The following is a 26,074-nucleotide window of genomic DNA, read 5'->3' on the forward strand; positions in this document are numbered from 1 at the left end:
ATATCGGCTCACAGCAACCTCCACCTCCCAGGTTCAAGTGATTCTCCTGCCTCAGCCTCCCAAGTAGCTGGGACTACAGGCGCGTGCCGCCATGCCTGGCTAATTTTTTGTATTTTTAGTAGAGACGGGGTTTCACCGTGTTAGCCAGGATGGTCTCGATCTCCTGACCTCTTGATCCGCCTGCCTCGCCCTCCCAAAGTGCTGGGATTACAGGCGTGAGCCACCACACCTGGCCCAGTCTGCAGTTCTTAGTGATGGTACCTGAGCTGACCAAGATAGGTGTGGATTCTGAGACAGGCAGCAAATCCATTAGAGGGATCCTACGTGGAGAAGGCAGGAGGCAGAAGCTAGGAGAAGTCGCTTCAAGGCGGGGAGTGGTGAGGAGGGCCATAGCAGGGGTCAGTTCCCGCCACAGGTGCCGAGAGGAGCCTGAGTCTCTGGGTGTGGAAGGTGCCGATCTGGAGAGGGCACCCAGGCTGGACATACCCTGGACAACCATCCCTGGAGAACATCTTCTAACCTCACAAGGCTGGCCTCGGCAGCCACGGGAATTCCCACCTCCTCCCCTCCTTGGGTATCCTTACTAGAATCCCTGTTCTTTAGCAGGTAGGGTCCCAGCACTTCACTCTAAGAATCGGCAGCAGCGGGGAAAGGCAAAGCTGCCTTGAAGTCTGCTGTTGTTAAAAATTCATGGGCCGGGCGCGGTGGCTCAAGCCTGTCATCCCAGCACTTTGGGAGGCCGAGACGGGCGGATCACGAGGTCAGGAGATCGAGACCATCCTGGCTAACACGGTGAAACCCCGTCTCTACTAAAAAAATACAAAAAAAAAAAAAAAAAAAAAACTAGCCGGGCGAGGTGGCGGGCGCCTGTAGTCCCAGCTACTCGGGAGGCTGAGGCAGGAGAATGGCGTAAACCCGGGAGGCGGAGCTGGCAGTGAGCTGAGATCCGGCCACTGCACTCCAGCCCGGGCGACAGAGCAAGACTCCGTCTCCAAAAAAAAAAAAACAAAAATTCATGCCAGTGGCCCAGTGCGGTGGCTCAAGCCTGTCATCCCAGCACTTTGGGAGGCCGAGGCAGGAGGATCACTTACAGTCAGGAGTTTGAGATCAGCCTAGCCAACATGGTGAAACCCTGTCTGTACCAAAAAATACAAAAATTAGCCAGGTGTGGTGGTAGGTCCCTGTAGTCCCAGCTACTCGGGAGGCTGAGGTGGGAGAATCGTTTGAACCTAGGAAGTGCTGGTCGCCATGAGCCAAGATCGCACCACTGTACTCCAACCTTGGCGACAGAGTGAGACCTGTCTCAAAAAAAAAAAAAAAAATTCATGCAAGTTTTGCATTCTGTTTTATACCATGCCTGTGTTTATTGTATTTTGTAATTGAGGTGAAATTCATATAAAATTAAGCATTTAAAAGTAAACAGTTCAGTGGCATTTGGTACATTCACAGCCTTATGGAGCCACAACCTCTATCTAGTTCCAAAACCTTGTTTGTTTGTTTTTTTGTTTTTTTTTTTTTGAGACTGAGTTTTGTTCTTATTGTCCAGGCTGGAGTGCAGTGGTGTGGTCTTGGCTCACTGCAACCTCCACCTCCCAGGTTCAAGCAATTCTCCTGCCTCAGCCTCCCAAGTAGCTGGGATTACAGGCATGCACCAGCAGACCTGGCTAATTTTTATATTTTTAGTAGAAACAAGGTTTCACCATGTTGGCCAGGCTGGTCTCGAACTCCTGACTTCAGGTCATCTGCCCACCTTTGCCTCCCAAAGACCTGGGATTACAGGTATGAGCCACCGCACCCAGTTGTTCCAAAACATTTTAATCACCCCAAAAGGAAACCCTGGACCCATTAATCAGTTACTCCCCATCTCTCCCCTACCATCAGCCCCCGGCAACCACCAATCTGGTGGCATTTTGTCTCTATGGGTTCACCTATTCGGGATATTTCATATAAAGGGAGTCACACAGCAGGTGGCCTTTTGAGTCCGCCTTTTTAAACTTAATGTCAGGTTTTCAAGGTTCATCTACATTGTAGCGTGTATCAGTGCTTCATTCCTTTTTACGACTAATATTCCATTGTATGGATAAACCACATTTTATTATTATCAGTTAGTGGACATTTGGGCTGTTTTTGCAATTTGGTTATTAGGCATAGTGCTGTAAATATTTGCTTTCAGTTCTCTTGGGTACATTCCTAAGAGTGGAATTGCTGGATCATAGGGTAATTCTGTTTTACTCTTTTTTTTTTTTTTTTTCTTTTTTTTTTTGAGACAAGGCCTTGCTGTGTTGCCCAGGCTGGAGTGCAGTGGCATCATCACAGCTCACTGTAGCCTTGACCTCCCCAGGCTCAAGTGATTCTCCCACCTCAGCCTCCCAAGTAGCTAGAACTCCAGCATGCACCACCATGTCCAGCTAGTTTTTGTGTTTTTTTTGTAGAGATGGAGTTTCGCCATGTTAGCCAGGCTGGTCTCGAATGCCTGGGCTCAAGCAATTCGCCCACCTCGGCCTCCCAAAGTGCTGGGATGCTGGTATTACAGGCGTGAGCCACTGCACCTGGCCTCACTCTTCTTCTTCTTCTTCTTCTTTTTTTTTAAGACAGGATCTTGCTGGGCACGGTGGCTCACGTCTGTAATCTCAGCACTTTGGGAGGCCGACGTGGGCAGATCACCTGAGGTCAGGAGTTTGAGACCAGTCTGGCCAACATGGTGAAACCCCATCTCTACTAAAAATGCAAAAATTAGCCAGGTGTGGTGGCAGACGCCTATAATTCCAGCTTCTCGGGAAGCTGAGGCAGGAGAATCGCTTGAACCTGGGAGGCGGAGGTTGCAGTGAGCTGAGATCGCACCATTGCAGTCCAGCCTGGGGGACAAGAGTGAGACTTCATCTTAAAAAAAAAAAAAAAAAAAAAAAAAAAAAGGACAGGGTCTCGTTATGTTGCCCAGCCTGGTTTTGAATTCCTGGGCTCAAGCAATCTTGTCTCACCTTGGCCTCTCAAAGTGCTGGGATCATAGGCATGAGCCACCGTGCCTGGCCTGTTTAACTTTTTAAAGAACTTCTGCACCATTTTCCTTTCCCGCCAGCAATGTAGTCTGTATTCATCTTAATACGAAAATAATGTTTAAATGTTCCTATTTTGAAGTAAAATAGTTGCTGTGGAGAAGGCCTCAGACTTATCCTATGGATTTAGGCACTCCCAGATTTATATGCATTCATCCAGTTTGCAAAGCAGGATTGCAGCTAACCTGAGCCCCTCTCTTAGCAGCAACTGCCCCTCATTCGAGTAGTTGTTGAGTGGCCGTCCTCTCCACTGGCCTGGCTCATCACGGTTCCAGGGAACGTGAACTTCCACACAACAGTTCATGAGATATGAGCTAAGAGGACCAAAGCAATTGAACAAACATGTTTCCAGACAAGTAAGTGAGCAAATGAATGATCTCTCCTGCCATTTGCTGAGCCAGGGACCCCTCCCTGGTGACCAGCCTCTCTCGTCTCCCCAGAGAGTATTTTTTTCTTTTTCTTTCTTTCTTTTTTTTTTTTCTTGAGATGGCGTTTCGCTCTCTTTGCCCAGGTTGGAGTGCAGTGGCGCAATCTCGGCTCACTGCAGGCTCTGCCTCCCAGGTTCAAGTGATTCTCCTGCCTCAGCCTCCCAAGTAGGAGAGATTACAGGCACCCGCCACCATGCCTGGCTAATTTTTTGTATTTTTAGTAGAGACGGAGCCAGGCACAGTGGCTCACGCCTGTAATACCAGCACTTTGGGAGGCTGAGGTGGGCGGATCACAAGGTCAGGAGATTGAGACCATCCTGGCTAACATGGTGAAACCCCTCCGGTAAAGGCTGGACCATTTTTGTGACCCCCACTCCATCCAGCACACGGCAAGGAGGGAAGGAGTTTGGTAATTTTAATAATCACTCGCGTCATTTATTGGACATATGGTTTGTGCTCCATGTTCACGGAAGGAATGAGGCATCCACTGTAAAGAGATATATATATATATATTTATAATATATATTTATATATAATATATGTATAATATATATATATATTTTTGAGATGGTGTCTCGCTCTTGTCACCCAGGCTGGAGTGCAGTCGCGCCATCTCAGCTTACTGCAACCTCCACCTCCCGGGTTCAAGTGATTCTCCTGCCTCAGTCTCCCAAATAGCTGAGATTACAGGCACGCACCACCACACTTGGCTATTTTTTGTATTTTTAGTAGAGATGAGGCTTCACCATGTTGACCAGGTTGGTCTCGAATCCTGACCTCAGGTGATCTGCCCTCCTCAGCCTCCCAAAGTGCTAGGATTACAGGCATGAGCCACAGCACCCAGCTAGGAGCAATATTTTGTCAATGTTGGCAGATTCAAGGCCAGCAAGAGGAGAGGTGGCTGAGGGTGGGAGACGTGGCTTGAGGCCACCATGGGGAGGCTGGATTTTATTCAGGGGCTAATGGGAAGCTCTGAACAGTTTCGCACAGAGAACGGTCTTCATAAAGCCCACTTCACAGCTGTGCAGAGGATGGATTTGCGGGCAGGAAGCCGAAGGGTGGCAGTGTAACTCTGATGGGGACACGGAAGAATTTGCTGATGAACTGGCTGTGGGGAAGGAGGGGGAAAGGGGATCTGGCGTGGCCTCTGGATTGGGGGCCAGGGCCACTGAGTACACGGTGGTACCCTCAACCAGAATGGGGACACGAAGTTTGAGCTAGAGGCAATCCAGAACGTGGGTGGGCTCAATGCAAGCTGCATGGGATGCATCAGTAGGGCTAAGCAGCAGGCTATCCAGGTATCTGGATACCGGGGGTATCTGGGTCTGGCACCCGGGGGGAGGAAGGGGCTGCAGATATCCGTGTTGGAGTTGTCAGAGTTATGAGAGTGGGTGGAGCAAATGGTTGCTCTCAAATACTGGCTGCCTGGATTGAAAAGGATTATACTACCTCCCACCCTACATCGTCAGGTCTGGCCGTGGGACAGGCGGGGCCCCTCTGAGCAGAGGTTTGAAGAGCCTTTGGATGGTTCCTCTGTCGCTCAGCCTCTGCCGGGAGAGCAGCATAGCCCAAAGGGGCTGCTATGTGTTCCTGGGCCCTGAATGAGGAAGACGCATGGAGCCGAGTCACAGCCTGTTCACAGCCAACAGGGATCCCAGACAGGAAATTAACCTTTGTATTGTAAACAACTGAGACATTAGGGTTGGTTGTCACTCACTGTAGGGGAACTGCTGGGAGCAGAGCCAGTGTCCCGCAGCCCTTGCCCGTATCCACAGAGGCTACAGAGGTCCAGTTTCCCCGCTGCTGATCCAAACTTTGGCAGAACTCCCTGTGGTCCTCCCAGAACACGACAGCATGGAAGGTTTGCAAGTTGCTGCCACACGGCCCTGTCCCCACCTCCCATCTTCCTGGGGGCCTTTATGAGAGTTTCTAGTGGCCCTCGGCTCTGATGAGGTTTGAGGCTCCTTCCTCATCCTCCTCCTTAGGGTACAGCTGCAGTTCAGCAACAGGGTGCCTCCCGCTCATGCTGTCCTCATTGGGCCGCTCTTATTTCAGTGTCATCCTGTGGGATGAGGATACAGGGAGCAGGGAGTGGGCATCTTTGATCTTTTGCTGTCTGAGTCTAAAGAGGACTCTGTTTTTGCTTTTTGTTTTTTTTTTTTTTTTTTTTTTTTTTTGGCCAGCTGAATCTATTAGCCTTGCTTTGTCAGTCATATTAAAGCAAAAAAAAAAAAAAAAACCCAAGTATGGCAAGCTTTCTGATACACCAAGCAATGAATGATAGTATTTGAAGCTCTGGGACTGCTGAGATCATGAAAGGCAAAGGACCAGAGATGCAGGGAAGGTGATGGACAGAGCCGCAGTAGTATTTGGGTGGGAACAGAGGGTCACCATGGAGGTCAAGAGAGAACTCATGGGAAAGCCGGACCCTGCTCTGTCTCCTGACATCCCTGTCACTGAGACAGCAACGGTGTTACTCCACCAGCCACTCCACCCGCACTTGTTTTTTTTTTTTTTTGTTTTTTTTTGAGACAGAGTCTCACTCTGCCACCCAGGCTGGAGTGCAGTGGTGTGATCTCAGCTCACTGCAACCTCTGCCTCCTGGCTTCAAGTGATTCTCCTGCCTCAGCCTCCTGAGTAGCTGGGACTACAGGTGCCCACCACCATGCCCGGGCTAATTTTTGTATTCTTTTTTTTTTTTTTTGAGACGGAGTCTCGCTCTGTCGCCCAGGCTGGAGTGCAGTGGTGCGATCTCGGCTCACTGCAAGCTCCGCCTCCCGAGTTCACGCCATTCTCCCGCCTCGGCCTCCGAGTAGCTGGGACTACAGGCGCCCGCCACCTCGCCCGGCTAGTTTTTTGTATTTTTAGTAGAGACGGGGTTTCACCGTGTTAGCCAGGATGGTCTCGATGTCCTGACCTCGTGATCCGCCCGTCTCGGCCTCCCAAAGTGCTGGGATTACAGGCTTGAGCCACCGCGCCCGGCCTAATTTTTGTATTTTTAGTAGAGATGGGGTTTCACCATGTTGACCAGGCTGGCCTCGAACTGCTAACCTCAGGTAATCCGCCTGCCTTGGCCTCCCAAAGTGCTGGGATTACAGGCGTGAGCTACCATGCCCAGCCCTCTACCTGCACTTCTGCAGACAAAACAGCTCCTCCTGTCTGGATGGGTCCTTGCAGAATGTGGATCCCAGGCCCCTCCTAGGCAGCACCAGGGGAGAGGCAGTAAGTTTGGATTCTGAGGAGTAGGACAAGCCCTTGACATCTTCCCATCAGCTCTCCACAATCTCCCTGAGCTGAATAGCCCAAGTTGATGGTGGGGGTGAGTGGGAGTTGCTGCGCTTGGCTCCTGGGCTCTGGGCTGGACTCAGGCTTCACAGAAACTGCTAATTATAAATCCATGCAGAAGCAGTTTTATTAGCTTGCTTCTCCAAGTCTGTAGGACTCATCTGCCATGGCCGAAATGGCAGGGCCTTCAGAGCTGAGCTTCCCACCTCCACACAGAGGTGGCTTCACCTTCCTTCCACTCCAGCCATGGTTCATGGGTTAGCTACTCACTCTAGGTGTGCTGTGTGATCTGGGGCAAGGAGGTAACCTCTCTGGGCTCCCCTGACCTCATCTGTGCAAAAAGGGCCAGATGCTTGGGAAGGCTGCTCCCAAATGGGTTATTTCTTCTGAGATCAGGCTAATCATAAGGGATGCCATTCAGTTTGATCCAACGGAGCCCGGAGCCCCAGGCTTAGGAAACCTAGGGGCCACCCATCCGGTCAGAAGAACAGAAATTCTCAAGGAATTGTCAGAGCAGAATCTTGGACAGAATCGGCACCCTAAATAAAAGAGCACCTGTTCCTCATCACCCTCTGTCAACTCATCCAGCTTGATTTTTCCACTTTATTGGGGCATCACCGATGTATAATAAGATGCGCCTATTTAGAACATATCTAATGAATACTTCTTTTTTTTTTTTTTTTTGAGACGGAGTCTCGCTCTGTCGCCCAGGCTGGAGTGCAGTGGCCGGATCTCAGCTCACTGCAAGCTCCGCCTCCTGGGTTTACGCCATTCTCCTGCCTCAGCCTCCCGAGTAGCTGGGACTACAGGCGCCCGCCACCTCACCTGGCTAGTTTTTTGAATTTTTTTAGTGGAGACGGGGTTTCACCGTGTTAGCCAGGATGGTCTCGATCTCTTGACCTCATGATCCGCCCGCCTCGGCCTCCCAAAGTGCTGGGATTACAGGCGTGAGCCACCGCGCCCGGCCATGAGTACTGTTTTTGTTTTTATTTTTTGAGACGGAGTCTCTCTGTCGCCCAGGCTGGAGTGCCCTGGGGCAATCTTGGCTCACTGCAACCTCCTCCTCCTGGGTTCGAGCGACTCTCCTGCCTCAGTGTCCTGAGTAGCTGGGACTGCAGGTGCCCGCCACATGCCCAGCTAATTTTTGTATTTTTAGTAGAAATGGGGTTTCACCATATTGGTCAGGCTGGTCTTGAAGTCCTGACCTTGTGATCTGCCTGCCTCGGCCTCCCAAAGTGCTGGGGATGCAGGTGTGAGCACCGCGCCAGCCTATCTGATGAGTTTTAACAAATGTATACACCTGTGAACGCTCCACTGCAATGGTGATGACATATCCATCTCCCTCAAAAACTTCCCTGGGCTTCTTGGTAATCCCTCCCTCCCACCCTGTACTGCACGGATCTTTTAAAATTAAAAAAAAATTTTTTTGAGGCAGTCTCACTGTGTTGCCCAGGCTGGAGTGCAATGGCACAATCTTGGCTCACTGCAACCTCTGCCTCCCAGGTTCAAGTGATTCTCCTGCCTCAACCTCCCGAGTACCTGGGATTACAGTCATGAGCCACCATACCAGGGCTATTTTTTGTATTTTTAATATAGATGGGGTTTCATCATGTTGACCAGGCTGGTCTCAAACTCCTGACCTCAAGTGATCTACCCACCTTAGCCTCCCAAAGTGCTGGGATTACAGGCGTGAGCCACTGCGCCCGGCCTGATCTTCTTTCCATCACTAAAGATTAGTTTGCAGTTTCTATAATTTTTATAGAAATGGAACCACATGCTATGTTCTCTTTTGTGTCTGGCTTCTTTCACTCAGCATAACTATTTTGAGATTCATCATCCTGCTGCATGTATCAACACTTTGCTCCTTTTCCTTGCTAAGAAGCATCCCGCTGTGTGGATATTCTACAATGTGTGGATCCATCATTGACCTGTTTTGTTTCCAGTGTGGGACTATCACACATAAAGCTGCTGTGGGCACTCATGTGCAAGACTCTGTGTGGACATCTGCCTTCGCTTCTCTTGGGTAAATACTGGAGAGTGGGATAGCTGGGTCATGTCATGGGGGTATGATAAAAACACATTTTTTTTTTTTTTGAGACAGTCTCAGGCTGAAATGCGATATTGGCTCATTGCCATCTCTGCCTCCCAGGTTCAAGCGATTCTCCTGCCTCAGCCCCCTGAGTAGCAGGGACTACAGGTGTGCCCCACCATGCCCAGTGAATTTTTTGTATTTTTAGTAGAGACGGGGTTTCGCCACGTTGGCCAGGCTGGTCTCATACTCCTGGCCTCAAATGATCTGCCCACGCTCAGCCTCTCTCTTTTTTTTTTTTTTTTTTTTGAGATGGAGTCTCACTCTGTTGCCCAGGCTGGAGTGCAGTGGCACAATCTTGGCTCAGTGCAACCTCAACCTCCCGAGTTCAAGCAATTCTCCTGCCTCAGCCTCCCAAGTAGCTGGGATTACAGGCATGCACCACTACACTCGGCTAATTTTTGTACTTTTAGTAGAGATGGAGTTTCACCATGTTGGCCAGGCTGGTTTCGAACTCCTGACCTCAGGTGATTCGCCTGCCTCACCCTCTTAAAGTGCTGGAATTACAGGCGTGAGCCACCGTGCCTGGCCACGGGGTATGATGAATTTTTAAAGAAACTGCCGAACTGTTTTCCAAAGTGCTTGTACATTTTTTAGAGAAAATCTTTTTATTTTGAAATGATTCACGGGAAGTTGTAAAAAAGAAATGTACAGGGAGGTCCTGAGCACATTTACCCAGCCTCTCCCCACGTTAATGCCTCATATAACTACAACATAGTTATGTCAAAAACCAGGAAATTCATATTGGTACAATCCACAGAGCTTATTCAACTTTCACCAGCCACAAGTGCTTGTGTGTGTGTGTGTAGTTCTATGTAATTTTATCAAATATGTAGCTTTGGGTTACCATCAACACAAACAAGATACAGAACTGCTTCATGTCCACAAGGCTCCTGCAGCCCTGCATAACCACACGCACTGCTTCCCCAGCCCCTAAACCCTGGCAATCACTAATTTGTTCTCCATCTTGACAATATTGCCATTTAAAAACGGTTCTACATGACATTTTGGGGTGGATGATAAAAACAAAATTAAAAATGAAAATAAAAAATAAAATAACAGTTCTATAAATGAATCATAGAGTTTATGTAACTTTTATAGATTGCCTTTTCTTCGTGCAGCCTAATTTCTTTGTGATCCATTCAAACGATTGCGTATATCAAGAGTGCATTCTGGCCAGATGTGGTGACTCATGCCTGTAATACCAGCACTTTGGAAGGCCGAGGTAGGTGGGCCACCTGAAGATAGGAGCTCAAGACCAGGCTGGGCAACATAATGAAACCTCATCTTTACTAAAAATACAAACATTAGCCGGGCGTGGTGGCGAGCGCCTGTCATCCCAGCTATTTGGGAGGCTGAGGGAGGAGAATCCCTTGAAGCCAGGAGGTGGAGGATGCAGTGAGTCGACATTGCGCCCCTGCACTCCAGCCTGGGCGACAGAGCAAGATACTGTCTCAAAAAAAAAAAAAAAAAAAGCGCATTCCTTTTTAAATTTTTTGTACAGACAGGGTCTCAACATGTTGCTGTGGCTGGTCTTGAACTGCTGGCCTTAGGCAATCCTCCCCACCTTAGCCTCTCAAAGTGCTGGGATGAGAGGGGTGAGCCACTGTGCCCGGCCTCCTACTTACCGTTGAGTAGTATTCCACAGTGTAAATGGGCCACAGGTCGTTTAACCATGCGCCCACGAAAGCACATTTGGGTTGTTTCCCGTTTTTGACTATTGTATGAATATAGTTTTCATCTCTGTGGGATAAATACCCAAGAGCACAATTGCTGGATGTTTTGGTAAGTGCAAACTACTTTTATGTTTTTTTTGAGATGGAGTCTCGCTCTGTCCCCCAGGCTGGAGTGTAGTGGCCGGATCTCGGCTCACTGCAAGCTCCGCCTCCCAGGTTCACGCCATTCTCCTGCCTCAGCCTCCAGAGTAGCTGGGACCACAGGTGCCCGCCACCACGCCTGGCTAATTTTTTGTATTTTTGGTAGAGACGTGTTAGCCAGGATGGTCTCGATCTTTTGACCTCGTGATCTGCCTGCCTCGGCCTCCCAAAGTGCCGGGATTATAGGCGTGAGCCACTGTGCCTGGGGCAAATTACTTTTAAAAGAAACTGCCAAACTATTTTCCAGAGTGACTGTACCATTTTACACTCTTCGCTTGCAATGTATGCATGGTCCAGTTTCTCTGCATTCTCACCAGCAATTGCAACGAGGGTCATCACTCTGTTTTACTCCAGCCATTCTGGTAGGTGTATGGTGGTATCTCATTGTGTTTTTGATGTGCATTTTCCTAATGAATAATAATGTTGAGCATGCTTTCAGGTACTTATTTGCCATCCATATATCTTTGGGGAAGTATGTGTTCAAATCTTTTGCCCAGTGTTTTTTTTTTTTTTTTTTTTTTTTTTTTTTTTTTTGAGACAGGGTCTCGCCCTGTCACACAGACTGGAGTGAAGTGGCGCGATCTTGGCTTACTGCAACCTCTGACTCCTGGGCTCAAGTGATCCTTCCATCTCAGCCTCCCAAGTAGCTGGGACCACAGGTGTGCACCACCACGCCCAGCTAATTTTTGTATTTTTTGTAGAGACGCAGTTTCGTTATGTTGCTGAGGCTGGTCTTGAACTCCTGAGCTCAAGCAATTTGCCAGCCTTGGCCTCCCAAAGTGCTGGGATTATAGGTGTGAGCCACTGTACCCAGTCTTACACAGTTTTTAAAAATTGAGTTGTGGGCCGGGCGCAGTGGCTCAAGCCTGTAATCCCAGCACTTTGGGAGGCCGAGACGGGGGGATCACGAGGTCAGGAGATCGAGACCATCCTGGCTAACACGGGGAAACCCCATCTCTACTAAAAATACAAAAAACTAGCCGGGCGAGGTGGCGGGCGCCTGTAGTCCCAGCTACTCGGGAGGCTGAGGCAGGAGAATGGCGTGAACCCGGGAGGCAGAGCTTGCAGTGAGCTGAGATCCGGCCACTGTACTCCAGCCTGGGTGACAGAGCGAGACTCGGTCTCAAAAAAGAAACAACAACAACAAAAAAATTGAGTTGTGTACCTTCTTCTTATTTATTTATTGTTTTAGAGACATGGTCTCACTCTGTCACCTAGGCTGGAGCACAGTGGCACAATCATAGCTCACTGCAACCTCAAACTGCTGCACTCAAGCACTACTACTGTCTCAGCTTCCCAAATAGCTGGGACCACAGAGGTGCACCATCACGCCTGGCTAATTTTTAAATTTTTTTGGTTGAGACAGGGGTCTCACTATGTTGCCCAGGCTGGTCTCAAACTCTCAGCTTCAAGCGATCCTCTCACCTCATCCTCCCAAAGTGCTGGGAATACAGGCTTGGGCCACCGTGCCTGGCCCCTTCTTATTGAACTGTGAGTGTTCTTGTTATATTCTAGGTTAGGTCCTTGGTCCAACATATGTTTTGCACATTTCTTCAGTCTACGCCTTGCCCTTTAAATTTTGTAGTAGCATCTGGCCCTTACACAACTTCATTTGTCTTCATAGCTTCATAGTTCCTTGTCCATTTCCCCACCCACTACGCTGTGAATGGCAGATGGACCTGACAGCAGTAACTTAAGCGTACCCTGGCAATGACCTTTTGGTCTAAGAAGAATGTGTGTTTGGAGTCCTGAACTAAGGAATCTGGGAGTGGCCAAATGGGAGGTTCACTTCTTATCTCTGAAGAGATCTGAACCCCTGGCCTGTCGGTCCCCTGGAATGCAGGCTGTACAGGGGATCCAGGCCCTTTGCTGTGGCTCAAATGGAGGTTGCTAGGTGGAGGGAGCTCCATAAAAATTGCTATATAAATAGGATGCTTTTTACAAATGATAGTGTTTCTCCTGTCTAGCCCGCTGCCACTGGATCACTTTTGTATCTAAGTCCTTAATAAACCCCACGTCTCATTCACTGGCTCTGGGTCTCGTCAGCCTCTTGGACATGGTGCCATTCTTATTGGAGTCAATAGGGGCCTGGCGCACCATACTGTCAGCTCCACGAGGGCAGGGCTGGTTTTCCCACTATGTCCTCAGCTCCTTACACAGTGGGTATTCAGTAGATATTGTTCAGTGCTCCTGCCAGTCCTCCCGGACATGACACGTCTTGGCGGCAGGTGACATCGATTGGTGAGTGGAGACCTCAGAGCAGCCTGTTGCAAAACTTCCAGGCCAGCAGCAAGGGGGCCTGAGCTGGGGCACCGGCAGGGTCTGGGGAAGGGGAGACGAGCTGATGGAGAAGGAGGGCCAGAGAGACTTTTCCAAGGTGCAGCCTCCCCTCTTCCCTTCCCCTGCCTGCCACACACACCCCACCTGCTGCTTAGCAATGGCATCACAGCCCCTCCTGCCAGCCTGCCCAGATGCAGGGAGCAGCAGGAGAGTTTCTATAGGAAACAGACATCGGCGTGGGTGGCATGTGGGGAGGCTCTAAAAGGCTTAATTAGCTTCTTTACCATTAAGGAAGGAGACCACTACTACTCCTGCTGCCCTCCTCCCGCGACCTTGCCTAGTTCACAAGACAGGAGGAAAGAGAGAAAGAAACAAAAGCAAGATAAATAGCCAGACAACCTTGGCACCACCACCCGGCCCTAGGAGTTAAACAAAGTAATAATAATAACATCAACCCCTGGCCTAAACTACTTGTGTTATCTGTAAATTCCAGACACTGTATGAAAAAAGCATTGTAAAACTTTTTGTTCTGTTAGCTGATGCATGTAGCCCCCCGTCAGGTTTCCCACGCTTGCTCGATTTATCACGACCCTTTCACGTGGACCCCTTAAAGTAGTAAGCCTTTAAAAAGGCCAAGTATTTCTTTCTCGGGGAGCTCGGCTCTTAAGACGCGAGTCTGCCAACGCTCCCGGCCGAATAAAAAACCTCTTCCTTCTTTAATCCGGTGTCTGAGGAGTTTTGTCTGCGGCTCGTCCCGCTACACCATGAGTGTGTTTACAGCATGTATGTGTAATGACACATACGGTGTGAGGGTGTATATTGCATGTGCGTGTTACCTCTGTGGGGTGTGTTCTCGTACACCGGTGCAGGGCATATATGTGTTATGGTGTGGGTTTGTCCACAGAATAAAGCAACAACTTCCCCTTCAGGATGGGAGGACTGTTATGCGGTCTCTGGTGCCCTTTCTGTCCATTCCTTAGAGCATCCCACCAGGGGCCCTGCCTGTGAACCTGTTGGCTGTCTCTTTTCTGACAGTGCAAAGCTCCTTCTGCAGCCAGACAGACCCTGGCAGCAATTCCAAGCAGATGCCCACTTTCCAGCTTGGACTAGTTGCTCTAAAGCCTCTGAGCCTGTTTTTCGGTCTGTTAAAGGAGATTAATAACACCTACTGCAGCAATAGTGAGGAACGGTATACCTACGAAGAGTTTGGAATAGCGCCTGGCACACAGTAGGTGCTCAATTCACAGTAGTGTGTACACCCACACACAGGTGTGTACATTCCAAATGCACGAATGCCCCCCAAGGTACCCTCAATACACAAATAGATTGAGTCTGGACTGGGTGCAGTGGCTCATGCCTGTAATCCCAGCACTTTGGGGGGCTGAGGTGGGAGGATCACTAGAGCCTAAGAGTTCAAGACCAGCCTAGGTACCATGGTGAGACTGTCTCCATGAAAAATAATTAATTAAAAATTAAAACAATATATTTTAATTTGAAAACTTTTAAAAAGGAAAGAAATGGACTGGGTCTGGTCTCTGGACTCCTGGCGACAAGCCTTGCTGTGCATACACATCTTCATTAGTGTGAGTTGTGCTCACACCGGCTGTGTGGAGGCTGGGACAAGGACACCCCACAGTGCCCAATGATGTGTCACACCGACACATTAGCACTACCCGGCCCCTTGCCAACCTGCCATATCTGCCCCCTTATCTACTCAGAATGGTCAAGGTGCCCAGGGGACAGTGTCTCAGTAATTTTCCACAACCTGAGAAAAAGCTGCATCTCTCTTGGATGTGGGGAGAAGGCGAGCCCTTGCTTCTGAGGCGTCCTTCCGGCTGTCCTTGCTCTTATAAGGCTGACTGGCTGAGTTTTTGGGCGGAGGGGCTGAGGTTCCCAGCCTGCCTCAGATGGTGGCTGGAGGTTATGATTGCTTTGGTCTCACCACCCCTCAGAGGACGCCCTGCGCAGAGTCTTAGGTCTGACTGACCTCTGCAGCACCATAGGTCCTGTTAATCAAAATCCTTGCTGGGGCCTGGAAGCTCCTTGAGGGAAGGGGTCACATCTCCCACAGGTCTAGGGCTTCAGCACCCAGTACAGGAGCAGGTGTTCATGAACTGAATTACATATTTTTTGCATTAAAAAAATATTTTTTTCAGACAAAGTCTCGCTCTGTAGCACAGGCTGGAGTGCAGTGGCATGATCTCAGCTCACTGCAGCCTCTGCCTCCTGGGTTCCAGTGATTCTCCTGCCTCAGCCTCTCGAGTAGCTGGGATTACAGGTGTCCGCCACCACCCCTGGCTAATTTTTGTAGTTTAAGTAGAGACGAGGTTTCGCCATATTGCCCAGGCTGGTCTGGAACTCCTGACTTCAGGTGATCCACCCGCCTCGGCCTCCGAAAGTGCTGAGATTACAGGCGTGAGCCACCGGCCTTTTTTTGCATTTAAATCGCACCTCCAGGGGTTAGGGAGCTGTATGCAGTGCTGGTTACTTGTGTAGGCTGAGGCATAGAACTACACAACCTCTTGGGCCTGAACTTCCCCTTGTTAAATTGGAATAACAATGAAGACGCCTTCCTCATAGAGTTGTCCCAAGAACACCACGAAGAAACGCATGCAAAGTCCTCAGGGAGTGCCTGATCCCACTTACGGAGCACCCAGAGGTTGCCCTCTTCATCCCAGAGTCACAGCTCCCCCAGTTTTCTGGACTCTGCCCCCACCCCCCAAAATATCACAGGCCGCTAACACAGCACTACCTTCTGTCACAAAATGCGAGCTTCCTGGTGGGCTAGGGTGGGGGAGATATTAACAGCCAATTTTAAAATCAGGCAGAAAAAAAAGGTGCTATGGAGACAGGAAGTAATAATTGACTCCAGCTTGGGCAGCGCAGGCTGGGAATAGGAAGTAGATTGGGGTCTTGTTTAGGTAAGAGAAAGACTTCAGTGGCAGACAAAGGAGGAGTAATAAGATCGCTAGGGGGCCCGTGCCCAGCCAACCCACGCACAATCTCAGTCCTTGCAATACCCCCAAGGCGCGTGCTAGGATCACACCCTTTACGGACGCGGAACCTGGGACAGGGATGCGCGAGAAGTCAGGGGGCCTCGTTAGATCGAACCTAAGCTGGGGAAGAGTATTTCTTGTATTTTTAGTAGAAATTCTCAGCCTCGGGGAAGAGTATTTCTTGATGAGGGAAGAGCACGGGGAGACACGCACGCACAAACATGTGGGAGGCCATGGTGTGCCCAGCGCCGTGCTGGCTTCTGGGGACTTCCAGTGTACAAGACAGATAAGGTACCCGGATGGGAAGTGGGAGCCAGTCACAAGCGCACCTAATTTCGGAGAGTGACAAGCACTCTGAAAAGAAAGAAGGTAGGGCTGGGGAGGGGACTAGCCAATTTAAACGGGCAGGAGTCTGTTGGGGGACGGAGACTAGCCTCAGGTCTAGGCCCGTCTTGGGTTGGGGACAGAAGCTGTGCCTAAGTGTGGTGCAGGATGCAGCTGCAAAGGAGCGCTTCCGATCGCACTTGATGCTCGCCACGTCCCTGCAAAGTGCTCCCGCTCCCACTCTGTAGATAAGGAAACGCGACGCGCGGCTCGCCGGGCCAGGGTGGGGCTGGGACGCCGACTCCCAGCCCAAGCGCTCCCCTGCGCACCCGATTGCGCCTGCGCTGGAGACCCCGGGGGGCGTGGCCTCCCTGGTAGGCGGGACCGTGGCCACCCAGGTGGGCGGTGCCAGTGGCTCTGGCGGCGGGGCAGGGCGCGTGTCCTGGCTCCGCCCTCTCCCGGGGAGGGGCCTCCGGCAACGGCTTGGCCGTTGGTTTCGGGACGGAACGTTCACGCGGCGGGGGCGGGCGCGCGGGGGAAGGCTTTGCGGCGGCGCCGCTGCCGGCTAATGCGGAGGGGCGCCTGGAGGCGGCGTGGCGTCCGCTCGGGCTCCGACTCCGGTTCTAGCTCTGGCTCTGGCTCTCGATTCTAGCCCGCGTGCCCGCGCAGTCCCCTCCCCGAGAACCATCCTCTTGCCCCGCCCAGCGTGAGGGGCGCGCGGCCGCCGAGAGACCCCGGAGGCGTAGCCGGCTGCGGAGGTGAAGAAGCGGGAGCGCGAGCTGGGACCAGCGTCTCGGAGGCGCCGCAGGTGAGGGGGCGGGGCGGGCCGCGGCCCCTGCATCCGGAGCCCCTTGGGACCCCGAGATCCTCAGGATCCGCCTCGGCCCCGGGGCCACCCCCAAGACTCCCTCTCAGCTCTTCCCCTGGAGTCCTTGCCCCCGAGACCCCCTCAGGATCCGCCTGCCCCTCCAGGCCCGCGAACTCCGAAACTCCCAAGATTTTCTCTGAACTCGGAGACCCCCCGAGGACCCCGGCCGCTAGTGGGCCCTGAGAACTGTTGGTTCCGGAAACTCTCAAGGTTCCCTTGAGACTTGCTTTCAGCAGCCTCCTCAGAAGCCCCCAGGCCCGGGGCATCTTCCTGGGGGGAGCCGTGGGTCCCAGTGTCCTTAGCCCCGCTAGACCTCGGGCCCCCGTGCCGCCCACCCTGAGGCTCCCTCTCCGACCTGATCTCAGGGCTACGTTTCTCCAACTTGAGGTCCCTGGACCTGCGGGGCGTGGGTGGAAGTGTTCCCAGGGCTGGTGATAACTTAAGATGGTAACAGCGCGCCCGACTGCGGTCCCCGCGCCTACAGGTGCAGGGCCGGGTTTAACTTTCAATGCTCTGCTGAGACTCAGGTGGCCGCACAGGACGGTCTATAGATCAGGAGACCTGAAGTGGCCGAGGGCGGCCGAACCGGGGAGGGAGCGAGTTAGGGCACATGGGGACGCTTTTACGTTGTTTCCTCCTCTTAATGTTTTCATTCAAGGAACTAACTTTTTTTTTTTTTTTTTTTGAATGCCTGATAGGCTTCAGGAATTGACACTGGAAATAGAGATGACGCGGTCCCTGCTGTCAGGGCCTAGGGACCCCGGGGCATAGGACAAGTAGGTCGGTTTTACCTGGAGGAAGCTGTGTCGCCGCTGGCAGGGAGCCCATCTGGGTGGGCATGGGACTCTGGGAAGGCTGAGCTAGAGAAGTTTGCCAGGGTCGTTCCAGGCAAAGTTCCAGGGGACAGCCAGTATGTCAAAAGGCAGAGAGGCTGCCACAGCACACAGTGTTGGAAGGCGGGAGGTGTGGCTGGAGCGCACCTAATGAAGGTGGCGTGGGAGTGAATGCTAACTGTAGAGAGCCCAGCTTTGCACCCGGAGGCCCACCGTGCCCTTGGCCCTTTCTTGAACGACTGCACCTGCCATTGTCCTGAGAAATGATCCAGCTGAGCTGAAGGAAGGCGGGAGGTGGTCGGGGGGAGAAGTGAGGGAAGTGTCTCGGTAGAGACCTGGAACGGGAGAAGCTGGCACTTTCGCAGAGTGCTGGGTTTGAGGCGGGAGTGACAAGAAAGAGGATGTGATTCTGAGAGCCAGTCAGGACCAAAGCATGCCCAGTTTACGCTGAGTGGAGGGTTTGGTACTTCAAGGGAGTGGGTGACGGGGCTTCGGGAGGAGAGGGGCGGGAGTTGGTGTGTTTTTCAAAGATCCATATGGCTGTGGTGGGGAGACTTTTTTGGAGGAAGCAAGACCCTATGAGAGATGGGGGTGACCTGGACCAAGGCGGTGGTCGTAGGAGACTGTGGCTTCCTGGAACAGAGCGAAGCTTCTGAAAGCCCGGGCGCAGAAGACTGGTTCCTGCTCTTTCGTGTCTGAGCCTGGGGACTGGACTTTTAAGTGAGGGTTTTGTCCTGTTACCATCGGGTCTTAGTGCTTCAGGGTGACTGTGTGCATCACCATAGACTAATGACCACACAGGATGCAGTGGGGCAGGGTGAGTAGAGGTTGAGTCTCAGAGGTGGGCGCCCCGTGCTGGGCTAGGGGTCCTGAAGAGAACCCGTGTGTGGAAAAAACACCCAACGTGCTTTTTCTATTCTCTCACTCAACAACAATCAACAGAGTTGTCTTCTGTGACCAAATGTGGAGAGAGGTTTCTCCCTACCACCAAGCGGACAATCGTTTGTGCAAGAGACGCGGAGTATCTTCCAATTCAGTTCTGACACTGTCTACCTGGAGACAGCATCAAATCCCACAAGTTAAGGGCTCAGTCCCCAAGACTGCCCTCCACCCCTTTGGACACCAGTCACAAGCCTAGTCCTCTGGAACTTCTGATCCATCAGCTTCAAGTTGGGGTTCCCACAACCCTTCCTTAGGTTTGATTAATTTGCCAGTCGCGGTGGTTCATGCCTGTAATCCTAGCACTTTGGGAGGCCGAGGTGGGTGGATCACCTGAGGTCAGGAGTTCAAGACCAGCCTGGCCAACATGGCAGAACCCCATCTCTACTAAAAATACAAAAAATTAGCTGGGCATGGTGGTGTGCACCTGTAATCCCAGCTACTCAGGAGGCTGAGGCACGAGAATCCCTTGAACCCAGAAGGCTGAGGTTGCAGTGAGCTGAGATTGTGACACTGCACTCCAGCCTGGGAGATAGAGCCCTGTCTCAAAAAAAAAAAATTGCTGTAGAACAGCTCACAAACACTTATGTTTACTGGTTTGTTATAAAAGATATTGCAAAGGACACAGATGAGAAGATGAATAGGGTGAGGCGTGGGGGATGCTGTGCGGAGCTTTCATGCCCTCCCCGGGTCGTACCATCCTCCAGAAACCTCCACATGTTTGTATTTCTCTCTCAGGAAGTTCTCAGAACCCGACCCTTTTGGGCCTTTTATGGAGACTTCTTAAGCATGTAGTCATGCTTAATTAAACCATTGGTCTTTGGTGATCAACAAAATCTTTAGCCCCCTCTTCCCCGGGTTAGTGGGTGGGGCTGAAAGTTCCAAGGATCTAATCCTGCCTTGGTCTTTCTGGTGGTAAGCACCCTTCTGAAGCTACCCAGGGCCTGTCTGCGTCAGTCAGCTCATTAGCATACAAAATGACAGCACTTTGGAGATTCCAAGAATTCTAGGAGTAGTAAGACAGGAAACAGGATGAAGACCCAATAGAGATTTCAACAAAATGGAAAGCTGTTGGAGGGGAGACAAGTTCAGACGTGTCAGAAATTTCCCTCTGGCAACTATGTGGGACTAGAGGGCTAGAGGGTCTGGAACTGGAAGCAGGTGCTTTTCAGTGCTAGACATGTCCTGAGGGCCTTTTTTTTTTGAGATGGAGTTTCGCTCTTGTTGCCAGGGCTGGAGTGCAATGGTGCAGTCTCGGCTCACTGCAACCTCTGCCTGCCAGATTCAAGGAATTCTCCTGCCTCAGCCTCCCAAGTAGTAGCTGGGATTACAGGTGCCCGTCACCTCGCCCAGCTAATTTTTTGTATTTTTAGTAAAGACGGGGTTTCACTATGTTGGCCAGGCTGGTCTCAAACTCCTGACCTCAGGTGATCCACTCGCCTCGGCCTCCCAAAGTGTGGGATTACAGGCGTGAGCCACCGTGCCCAGCCAGCTTGTGAGGGCTTTTAAGACTGCGGCAGACGGTATGGATTAAACAGATTAGGAAGAAAAATCTACAGGAATTGTTTGTTGAAGTCTCGACTTAGGTGAGGGAGAGAGAGACTCTGGGATAACTGCACAGTGGAACTTCCTGTGGTAACCCACATGTGATGACTGCTGTCCAGTATTCACTGGCTGCTTGTGGCTACCGACCACCGAAAATATGACTCATGTGATGGAGCTGTTTTATTTAATTTTATTTAATTAGCTTTATTTAATTTTAATTAAATCTAGGCCTCATTCCCCGGCACACATCTAGGGTGCAGTAGGAAGTATGCTGTTCCAGGCTTTGTTCTTTTATTCCATTTAAAGCTTCCAGCTTTATACCTTAGGAGGTATAAGATATTATTTTCTTTGTAGAAAAGGTAAATAGTCTCAGGAATGAGTCCTTGCCCAGGTAGTAAGGATTTCAGCCAGTACTGATTTGTTGGCCAGGCTCTTGCTCCTATGTCCTGCCTCCTTCCCTCAAGGAGCCTGCAGCGTCTCCTTGTCAGGAAAATGCCCTTCTCTTGAGTGGTGGCATTGTTCCTCCACAGTGACCTTGTCTGACTTTCTTTGCAAATTCTAGGTTCATTTTATTATCACTCTGAGGAACACCTTATGTTCCTCCATAGGTGGCATTGGCCCTCCTTATCTGTTCCCACCCCGCCAAGCTAACAGGGACAGTTGGGTGATAAGCACACTGTCCAGGGGCTGGTCTTTTTCCTGAGGCTGCTCTGCCTGCTGCCTCTTCTGTCTGCCTAATGGCAACTCTTTCTTTCAGCATTTCCGGGGAACAAAAAAACTATAGAAAACAAAGCTCTGTGCCTTATTTGTAACGATTTGGTGGTAAAGAGGTAGAAATGAGTGCCTTAAAGTGTTGGGGTCACAGTGGACCAGACAATGCCCAGGCCAGTGGGACGAATATGGGACATGAGCCAGGAGTTACTCTATAGCTTGTTCCCAGCCCCGTGGGGGAAGTTGACGAAGTCACTGCCTCTCAGTCTCAATTTTCACTTCTGAAAAATTAGGGCATTTGGTTTCACGTAACCTTTAAGATCCTGCCCGCTCTGAAATTCTGTCATTTTAAATTTTGTTGAAGGTTTACCTTCTAGAACACGTCTTATGTATCCTCTCGAGGTGGGTTAAAGGCAGGTGCGTCCATAAGCCCCTGGCCTCTGTCGTGGCATGTTTTAACATTGGCTTGTTAAGTAACACGTTTATTTGAGTTAATGTGTCCTATCTGGTGGGCAAACTGTATGTAAAACGTTGAATGTTTTAGTGGATGGCAGAGTTCCCTGTAAAATATCAGGTATATTTGTTTGCCATTTCAAGCTGCACTGATGTTAGGAGGGAAGGCACAAGAATATGTAACACACAACTTGGGGCTGGCCTGTTGGAAGGGTTCGGTGTCGGCCTTGGCCAGGTTGTGGGTCATAGTCACCACCTCATTGGGTTATTGAGAGGGTTAACTGAGATAGTGCGTTAAAACGCTTAGCATTTTCCCTTGAATCTCTATTAAGGGCTGAAAAAGTGGCAGTAATTAATGTTGCTCTTTGAATTAATTTGTGACCAAATTAAACTAAATTTGAATTAGATTGTTTTTCTAGTGGTGGGTTTTGCTGTTTTCCTGGTTTGGATGTGTAGGTCCAAGCAGCTCTGTTTGGTGGGACTGGTTTCAGGAATCCAACTAACTTATTTCCATCGTTACAAAATAAGACATTTTTCCCATTAAGTTCAACGGAATAAAAAGTGATTCGTTAAGTGGAGTGCGTTCAAATTAAGGGTTCGTATTTTCTGTAAATTGAAGAAAATAACTCATCCTGAAGATCCCTTATTATTAGTAATGGCTGAAATTAAGTTTTACCAGAACCATGATTACATTGAAAGTAGTTGTGGTGACTGCCTTGGAAAAGTGGTGCTGGCGTGAGGCAGTTGAGTAACAGATTGTGCGCTTTACTGAGCACCTTTCAGGTATGTGTCTCCCTTGCAAGTCTGCAGCAGTCCAGTCGGTCCTGTGCATGTTGGAATCCCCATTTAGGAGACGGGGAAACAGGTTGAGAGAAGTCTACCTGGCTGGGGAAAGGGTGGCGTTTCCTTGTCTCCAGGTCCTGTGTTTTCTCCACCTTAGTCCTAATGCTGCTTCAGGTGGAGTTGTTGTGGTTTCAAGACTAAGCCTCTCCTTTGCAGTTCCAGAAGCTTAATTTTTTGCCCATTTGTGCCTTGTTTCCAGTGCAGGTGAACCTAATCATGCTAATCACACTCACCTGTCAGCTAGTTCGGAGATGATTCATTTGTGGTTGGAAATATGACTGCCACATGTGCTTGAAGACTGTTGCTCAGTTGCTCGGTGATTTTTTTTTTTTTTTTGAGATGGAGTCTTGCTCTGTTGCCCAGTGTGGAGTGCAGTGGCACGATCTCGGCTCACTGCAACCTCTGCCTTCCGGGTTCAAGCGATTCTCCTGTGTTAGCCTCCAGAGTAGCTGGGATTACAGGTGTGCACCACCACACCCGGCTAATTTTTGTATTTTTATTAGAGACACAGTTTCACCATGTTGACCAGGCTGATCTGGAACTCCTGACTTCAGGTGATTCGGCCGCTTTGGCCTCCCAAAGTGCTGGGATTACAGGTGTGAGCCCCACACCCAGCCTTGCTCAGTGATTGCTGCTGCCACACTCTCCTCTCCCAAGCCTACATGGGAGACCTGATTGCTGTGAAAAAGGAAGTTTGTGGGAATCGTATCTAGAATGAAGGGAGAGGACGATATTAATGAGCAGGGTCTGGCCATTGAGCTTCCATGGCATGCAGTCATCTCTCATGCTGAGGGTCATGCTGGGAAGGGCTTGCTTGAAGGCTCCCCATCTTCCAGACCTGCCTTGGTATAGTCAGAATGCAGTGGATAGATTCTGGCCTCCTTTAAGGACATTCCAATCCTTAGAATCCACCCTGGCTACACAGATTAAATTTAGTATTTCCAAGCCTCTTGTCTCCTGTCAGTAGCACATTTATAAATGGTTTCTTAGTGTGAGGCACTTTTGTAACAGTGGCAGTAGTAATATTGGTACTAATAGCCTACTGTGTTGCTGGGCTTTGCTCTAAGGGCCCAACATAAATCAACTCATTTGTAGTCACAGTGACCTTGTCTGACTTTCTTTGCAAATTCTAGGTTCGTTTTATTATCACTCTGTGAGTTGACTACAGGTGAGTTAAAGGTCAGCATTCGGAAACTTTGCCGAATAAACGTGATACCACTCACTCCTGTGTGAGATGGATGTAGTTTGAGCATATGTTTACTCTGAGTCCCTCTTGCTTAATTGTAATCAGATGCTGCTTGAACACGCTTTATCTTCGTGCTTTTTGAAACTGCTCAAAGCCCATGTGATCATCTGTTTATAGAAAGAAATTAAGAGAGTCGGGCACAGTGACTCACACCTGTAATCCTAGCACTTTGGGAGGCTGAGGTAGGTGGATCGCTTGAGGTCAGGAGTTCGAGACCAGCCTCTGACCAACATGGTGAAACCTGTCTCTACTAAAAAACCACAAACTTATCCAGGCGTGGTGGCACATGCCTGTACTCCCAGCTACTTGGAAGGCTGAGGCAGGAGAATTGCTTGAACCTGGGAGGTGGAGGTTGCAGTGAGCTGAGATTGCGCCATTGCACTCTAGCCTGGACAACAAGAGTGAAACTCCGTCTCAAAAAAAAAAAAAAAAGAGTTTTCTTAAAGGATACTTTTGAGGATCCCACAATCTTGACACTTCCAGTTGATGGTTGTGCTTGTTAAGTGAAAATATAGCTTATAATGGAAAGCGAGTAATGTAAGGTTTTTTTGTTATGCCGCTTTTAATCATTATAGTTCTTGACACACATTCCCCTCTCCCCACAGACCCTCATGATGTCAGTTCATTCGTCTCTCTGCTCTGTTTTCCTTGGCACTCTGGGCTTCTCCCTGTCCCACCAGGGTTTAGACAGCCACAGCCTATTTGCTAGCTCAGCGCCAGGCCCAGGCCCGGGCCCAGGTCCCGGCCCAGCAGGTTCTTCTGCCAGGCTCGCTGGGGTCACTCATGCAGTTGTGGTCCAAGGCAGCCTTGCTTTTGTGTCAGTGGATGGTACCTCTCGGCTGCCCACCGAGTGGCAGGCCAGAGCTCTGCAGGGCAGAGTTCCACTGGGACAGGCTCTGTGGTAAAGGGTGTGTCAGACTTGTACTTGCTTCCCATTATCCCATTTGCTGATATCTCAGTGGCCCAAAAATCACGTGGCTAAGCCTAGAGTCTGTGAGGGGCTGTAGAAGGGTGTGGCTGCCAGCAGGCATGAGAGGGGCGGGGCCATTAACATCCTCCCACAGTAGGGTCGTGAGGTAGCTTTGTTTTACTACCTGTAAATAACAAGTTCGATTTTGGTAGCTTATATTTTGCATTGAACTCGGTTTGATGAATGTTTACGTAGTGCTGGATTACAGGGATTGCAGACTACGACTGTCTCTAGCTACTCTGTGCTAGTTTATAAAATGCTAGTGATCTCAAGTTCTAAGCAGACAGCATCCTGGTAAGACTTTGGCTTTGGATTAAAAAAGACAGGAACTGCTTATAAGAATCTCTGCTGGGGCCAGATTTTGCTTTCAGCAATGCTGATAGGTTCTTGAAAACAGAGAAGGGTTGCTATGATGACTTGGCTCTGGGCCTGCAAACCGTGCTGACGACACAGTCACCAAGGAAACCAAGAGATGCAGTGTCTGAAAGGCCTCCAAAGGGTTTTGTTACTGTTGTCTGGGATCTGATTGGCTTAGATAGTGTCTGGATAGGAGCAGAATGCTGGAGCTTGCTGTCCTGCTGAAACTTCGAGGACCTGGTGCTGATTGCTTTGGAGATCACCTTACTTGGATTTTGGTTTAAAAACAAGGGGGAGATTTAGGATTATTTCTAGGTTATTGTGAGATTTGACTCTGATGTTTATGCTGCTGTAAAACAGGAAATGAGGTAATGTCTTTAAACATGTAGTGTGATAATGAACTGTAAATGTCTAAATATGGGCAACTGTGCAGTTCAGGTTGCAGAGTTACTGTGTTGAGTTTTATATAATTGGGTACTTCCCATCTGCCTATTGAGGTTGAACTCTGTGTGGTTCTGTTTGAAATACTGTCTGAGGAGCCAGTACCAGACTTGCAGTTCAGGCTGAGAAAGAGGTTTTGAGCACTTAAGCCAGCCACAAACCACCCAGGAGTGCAAGCTGTGGCCTGTTACATAAGTGTTAGGAATAGTGATACCTTGTTCTTTTGGGAAACTTTGAAATCACTTAATTTCGGAGTTAAATATAGCCTGCAAAAGTTTAATTTGTTCATACTGTTTTTGAAGATGTGTAAATGCAATATTTAGGTTTTGAATTTGTAACCATAATCGCATATATATGGAGAATCCAAAGCAGTTGAACAGTAGTTGAAAGAACTAGAGGTAGATTTTGAAAGTTCTTTTTTTTTTTTTTGAGACGGAGTCTCGCTGTGTTGCCTGGGCTGGAGTGTAGTGGCCGGTTCTCAGCTCACTGCAAGCTCCGCTGCCTCCCGGGTTCACGCCATTCTCTCGCCTCAGACT

General features: G+C 49.9%; 1 protein-coding gene across 9 annotated transcripts in view; it reads left to right on the forward strand.

Moving 5' to 3' along the window:
* Positions 1 to 16,791: 16,791 nt before the first annotated feature.
* Positions 16,792 to 26,074, forward strand: part of FAM118A (family with sequence similarity 118 member A) — a 33,397-nt gene continuing 24,114 nt past the window's right edge. For 4 of the 9 annotated variants that reach the window (XM_030914960.1, XM_030914962.1, XM_010367772.2 and 1 more), the window contains exon 1: positions 16,874 to 17,140. The gene's annotated coding sequence lies outside the window, so the exon portion shown is untranslated. Of the gene's footprint in view, positions 17,141 to 25,591; positions 25,730 to 26,074 lie in introns of those variants that run through there. The other 5 variants (XM_030914959.1, XM_030914958.1, XM_010367850.2 and 2 more) reach the window with 4 other exon arrangements.

This window comes from Rhinopithecus roxellana, chromosome 13 (genome assembly GCF_007565055.1).
Source record: "Rhinopithecus roxellana isolate Shanxi Qingling chromosome 13, ASM756505v1, whole genome shotgun sequence".
NCBI classification, from domain to species: domain Eukaryota; kingdom Metazoa; phylum Chordata; class Mammalia; order Primates; family Cercopithecidae; genus Rhinopithecus; species Rhinopithecus roxellana.